This window comes from Morone saxatilis, unplaced genomic scaffold, assembly GCF_004916995.1.
Source record: "Morone saxatilis isolate NCDOM2014 unplaced genomic scaffold, NCSU_SB_2.0 Contig8, whole genome shotgun sequence".
NCBI classification, from domain to species: domain Eukaryota; kingdom Metazoa; phylum Chordata; class Actinopteri; family Moronidae; genus Morone; species Morone saxatilis.
This window is the reverse complement of record NW_023340257.1, coordinates 19,430,184-19,436,809: the sequence shown is the minus strand read 5'-3', so window position 1 is coordinate 19,436,809 and position 6,626 is coordinate 19,430,184.

Sequence of the window (6,626 nt, the reverse complement as noted above, 5' to 3'; positions counted from 1 at the left end):
CTGCTGCTGAGTTTTTCTAATTTCATTATCAGGGTTTTTGAGCACCACAGAATTCCATTCACCCCCATTATTCTGGGGTGAGGCATTAGTCTGAGCAGTGGATATCTTAAAACCATGGCAAATAAAAGTAAAACTGTCTGCACTTTTCAGAAGGAAAAAGTGGGAAAATGTGTTTTTTTGTGATTTGGTGAACTGACCCTTTAAACACCAGATACTGAATATGCAGATATGAAAACAAAAACAGCAGAAAAGCAGTGAAGAGTTTTTCAGGGAGGTCTTTTTGATGTTATGTTGACGTTTATTTATGCAAATGTATCGTGGACAAAATATTAAACACATTTTAATATAATGCAGTCCAGCACAGCACCGCCACAGAGTACAGCAAATGCAGTTGAGTTAACATCCTCTTTATAGTGACAATATAACCAAGATAATTTAAGGAGCTTGATAAAAGACTAAACCGGTCACTCGCTGTATGTAAAAACGACACACAGCTCTATCAATATTGTTTTGCAGATAAATGAATGGGGGTCTAAAAGTCCTAAACACTCAGAAAAAGACCTGCAGTAAAATAACTCTGATCTTACAAATCAGTGGTTGCATCTTTCATTGGTAAACAGCTGTCACAGAAGACTTGTCTTTTGGGGCTGATATTGCTTGTTCCAGGATAAATGGGAATCCAACACACCACTGAGAATGGCCTTACAAATATTGACACATCTGTCAGCCTGTCTGATCTCTAATGATGGCTTTCTGAGCCTACAGGGACGTCAATTCTTTTCACCTAACCACATGACAGTATCTTCTGGAAAATGGCAGCTAAAGAGAGCTAGTGAGGTGTGGATTTGACAATATTGTGTGACAAATTTTATTTGCAGGTTCAGTCAAGCAGTGCTAATGATATCAATGGGCAACAAATTGTTCCAACCATGCTGATGCTTCACATTAAACAGGTCTGATGCTATGCCATCTCATAGGGCAATAATGTTATTTGTATTGTCATATCTTTGAGTGTTATGTATGAAAACAATTTACCAAGATACCACATACTGTAATTGTTGCAACCATATAGCCACTATAAATGTTTACTAAGATATTATCGCTACTGCATATTTTAGACTTTTGTTCAAACAACACAAAGGGAGTTTTTATGGTTTGAGATGAAGAAGTGTTTGTGTCCTCGTCTCCACAAAAACCACCAGAGGCTGTGTGCACACTATATCTTATAAAATGAGTTTTAGATTAGCTCCTTTTCTCTCCAAAAGCCTCATGCATATGCAAGCAAAAGCCATTATTTCTGTAACACTCGCAGCCTCCATTAGCTCATACATCACACTGGCCAAAACTCACACTATCTGTCACTGGAATTCTGCAGCTGTAAATATAAACAAACCCTTTCTGCAAATATCAAAATTGTTTAATGACACAATTCCAGTCATCTTCAGCTGTTTTCCCGACTGCTCGTCAGAGTATTGGGAACAAATGAAACGAGAAGCTACACCTCCAGCTGAAAGGCTACGCTGCTCAATGAGAGTGAAAAGCAAATATATTTTGTATTTGCCATGTTAATGCGGTCGTAACAACAAATGTCAACATGAGTGTGATTAAATCATTTGAAATCACATTTTTCGTTGGTTTGCAAGGAATGTTGATTTTATAAAAGAGTATCTTGTGCGCAGTGGAGCTATGAAGTGAGAGTTAATAAAAAGCAAGCTGGCATTCAAGGTGGGTAATAATTAAAATCAGCATGTTGAGGAGGAGATTTTGCCCTGAAAGACAGATACGACAGAGCACTGTTGTGCTGGCATGCGTGCGTGCGTGCGTGTGTGTATGTGTAGTCATGAACTAGATAACATCAAGCAGTATACAATAGAGCTGAGCCAGATAACAGACAACAGAGACAGATTGAGCAAACTGTCTGAATGAAAACTTGTTGAGAGTATAAGTCCCCATGTTCTCTCCTCTACCAGGAGTTATTGATTTAGCTAAAATTGATTATGACTTGAAATGGCTTTTCGGCAGACTATGGGCTACGTAGAAATGGAGTGATTGGGTTAAGATGTATTATGGGTCATTAGGTTTGAATAAAGACATGTCCCTCCCAAGACAGCAAGTGAGCAGAGGCCATTCTGACTGTCCCAAGCAATGGCTGAATGATGAGGGCAAGACAAACCCTGACAGAGATTGTTCTTTACAGACACAGATCAACATAGGTCAGTGATGAGAGTTTCTTTCTAAACACTGAATGTTCCTCATAACGGCACCACATGCATGCATATTTGTTGGTGTCGGCATGACCTGTAATCCTTCTGCACCAGCATGGTGGCTATTGTTTTATTACAAAAAAAAGTTATGATGGCGCTCACACACAGTGACCCTGAACAGCCTTGCTGATCAATGTGCAACTGGGCACCAGGCTTGTGTTTATTGGCAGCCACTGGGCGCCTGGATTTGGTTGGCTGCATCTCTATTGCTACTGTAAACGCTCCCTCATTAACCAAAATCATTTTCGCACAGGATTAGAAAAGCTCTGCCAAAGCTGCCCCTTGATTATTGCAACCATTGATTATTTTGTGGCATTCTTTAGTGGCTTTGGTGTTTGTGTGTGTTTGTAGGAGGATGTAGTGTTCATGTGTATTATGTGGATTGATTAAATGCCACTGTTAATAGAGCTTAGCAGAACCGAGGGTGCTTAAAAAAAAACAAAAAAAAAACTTTATGGCATTTTATTATATGAATGAATTACTTTTTCATGTAAACGTGCTACATCACTAAAATATCAGATTAGTTCAAAGTGCTTAACAGATTCTTTTGGCCACTTGTGGGCAGCGTAAACAAGGCGTAAACACGGAAATTCTCACCTTTTAAGTTGATATGACTAATGTGTTGGCAAACAGTTACTTTTTACACATTGGGCAGACATACAGAAACATAATGATTCATTTGAGAGAGCTGTGTAGATTCTCCACCTAGTTTATTCAACACCTACTACACTAATGGAAATATGTGGCTCTTTAGCTGATAAATGCTCAGCTATGTTCACCACCTAGTTGGTAAATGTGTGTGTCTGTTAAATGCCAGGCAGGTAGCATGCACTGGGTTTTTAGAGCATTCTTATGCTGAAAACAATTATGTCTGGAAACAGTGCCAATGAGAGCAGTGAGTGTAAACCAAAACAAAGTTAAGGAATAGAAATCCAACAAAATGAGCTGAAAGACACTAAAATGCTTTGCAGAGCTTAAGGGAGTCTGCGGGTTCATCACAAGCTGCAACCTCCATGGCTGGCAAATGAATCCAATATGGAAGTAACAAAAACTGCAGTTCCTTGCATGGCCACTTGAGGTTGGCTACAGAAGTGAATCAATCTCCATAAAGCCCCACAATAAACTTTACTGGTCTCTGTAGCTAATTTCCCCTTCATGACAACTGTACACAAGGTTAATTTGTGTATAAATCACCTCTTTAAATTATATTAAGGCTTACATTTATGCATAAATGAGGGCATGGCCACTTTGAGTGACAGGCCCGTTCTGTCACACACAGCTGTTTTTTGTAACCAGGCTTCATCCGGGTCGCCTCAGCTCCACCCACGCTCCATGTGGCTTTCAGAGTCAGGACTGCCAATTGGTGACGTCACTGAGACAACGCCCATTTTTTTTGTCTATGATTTGTGAACTCCTTTTGCATGACAAATAGTCATTCGAAGTCATGTTAAAAACACTAGTATTGTCTGGACTTAGCCAATAAGCTATGTGACTGCTGTATGTTGTCATTATGATGAACATACTTTCTTTTGCTTTTGCTTTTTCTTTTGTTAGTTTGATTTAAAAGCATTAAAGACTAACATATCTCCACCATGTTAGTGTCTGTAAGTATCGGATTCCCACATAGCTTTTGCTGCCACTTCTTTTGTAAACTAAGTAACCATGTTGCAGTATTGAAGTTTTGCACTGATGGAATTACAAAAAAACGAAAGACTTGCCAGTGCGCTTAGAAATGTTTTGCGGTCACTTTCATAACACGCAACTACAAACTAAGCACTCCTCAGTGTTAAAACACGGATGAATAAATCAGCTGAAATGGTGAGCAGTAGGCTTAAAAACAGGTTACCATGGAAAATATCAGCTTTGTTTTCCGTCACAGGAAACTGAATGGAGAATGTGTTTTTGTTGATTTTTTATTTCAATTCCCACTTGCTTTGGTAAAAATAAGTTAATCCTTGTATTTCTGATGTCAAGAGTCCATGAAATAGGTAGAGGAGGGGTGGGCGCCCCTGAAGTCAGCGCAAACTGTCATCACGTTGATAGTGTTTTTCTGAAAGGCCCATAGGAGGAGAACTGAGGACTCTCACTTTTGTATGGTGGGAATAGAGGAGAGCTCTTCACTCGCTGTTTACATATTGTTGTCCCCTCTGAGAAAGGAATAATAAGTAAGATGCTACATAAGCTACGGCTCCTGACTGGGAATATAATACAGTTATATTTATAGTGTGCATCATATTTTCGTTTTTAGCCCTGTCCCATCATTTCAAGTGGTGAATATCTGATTAAAATTAGCATCATGATTAGCGCATATTATGTCCTCTTGACCCCATACATCTTAAATAGGGCACATTTGGAATTATGAATGGCAGAGATATAACCTCTCACCTCTAAGTTGGAGGCCTCTGTCATGTTAAATTTATGTATTTGTGACACATGCTGCCAAAATGCTTAGTGTTGCGTGAGGATGCAGAAGGACATTTGACCTGATCTCTGTCATTAGTGGGCTTATTATGAGTGTAAAGTAAAATGTCCGCCAGGTGTGTCATTGTGTGTGCACTGACGTATGGGCTGTGGCAGGGAATAAAGTGCCCCTGAACCCAGCACCATCTAAGTTTTTAAAATCATGCAGCTACAGTGGAGACTTCTATTTTGTTCATAGATGCACAAGGTTGGTGCGATTTAAAGCGTGATCATTGGTCAAAATCGGTAAATTGCGGCATATAACTTTCACTTATTATTTGATTGAAAGACCTTGCTCATTAATAATTACACATTTGCAATTACCTTTGTGATTGTTTTATCCTTGAAGTCAAACTCTCGCTTCCTAAAAACAAGGATTAATTTTGCTTTGTCATGCAGGAGAGCTCATATCTGTTTTAGATATCCATTGTTTACCTCTTAAACATTTAATTAGCTAATTTAATAGAGACTGGGAAAGAGATGGTAGCTGCCCTTGTTTGAGTAGAAGTCAAAGAGGCTGATCTAACCGAATCACAGCGGATATCAAAAGTTTTTTGGCAATCACGCTTTTATTAAACATCTCACTGTCCACTGAGCTCATTTGCTAGCCATGTCAAGATAACAGATGAGTCATTATGTACAGTTAAAAAATTATAGGATTTTCATTTCACCACATTTATATTCCTCCGGGTTAAACAAAATCACTCTCAGTAGATTGAACTTGACTGTTTTTAGTGACATTTTTCAGATGCACTAAGCTCAGAAGAACAGGCTGATCTGTGCTCAGGTCAAGTCAGAGTCATTCACACACTGCAGGGCATCTGACAAAACACAATCATTATGGGCAACAAAGCACATCAAGTACTAACAGAGAAAACTTAAGTTATCTCTGTTGAATGTTGACATGTTGCCTGTGTTTGTGTGTGTTTGTGTGTGTGTGTGTGTGTGTGTGTGTATGCCTCTGCTGAACTGGCAGTGAAGTAATTAAGTGATAAAATATGGTAAAACGAAGAAGTAAAGCAAGTGTATGGTGTTTCTAACCTTGACCTTCCCACATAAAGCTCCTCTGCATCTTATGTATTCCTCTGTGAGCATTTACAAGGCCTAACAATATCATCATATCACTGATACAAACCTTTAATCAGCGGTTTATTCTTCTGTTATTTTCAAACGCTAATAAGGACTTCCTTATGTATGGAAAGGTTGTTTAAGTATTTAAAAGAACAATATTTAAATAGGTCTGGCTAATGTACATCTGCACATACTAATAAGGCATATTAGTGATATTGTATTATAAATGTATTATTTTATATATATGTGTGCCACTTTTTGAGGCTGTTTTGAATGTATGCTTTATTGCTGTTTTCATTGTACTGTGCATTCTTTCCACTTTACTGAGGTTTAAAGTTCTTGATCTTAAAAATAGGAGAGACCAATCTCATCACAAGTTCTGTTAAGTAGCTGTTCTGATCATATGACATGATCTTCATCAGCAGATTAAATAAAAGCTCACAAAAAAAGGAGAAGAACAATCTTTATTGGTTTTGTGTTTGCAAAGCCTTTTGTTTATTCTGAAGAACTGTAATTTTTTCTAATATCAATAAATGGTGTAGAAAAATACCAATGCATAGTAATAATGATAATAATATACATTGTTTAGTATTGTTGCTTTAATTGTTTTATCAAATGCTGCAGATGAAGAAGAATAGTTTTACTCTTGCCATCAGATTCTTACGACGGAGTATTAGGGCCATACTAAGAGAAAAAAAAAGATTTTGGGGGGAAATTACGAGAATAAAGTCATAATATTACGAGAATAAAGTCGTAACATTACAAGAATAAAGTCGTAACATTACGAGAATAAAGTCGTAATATTATGAGAATAAAGTCGTAATATTACAA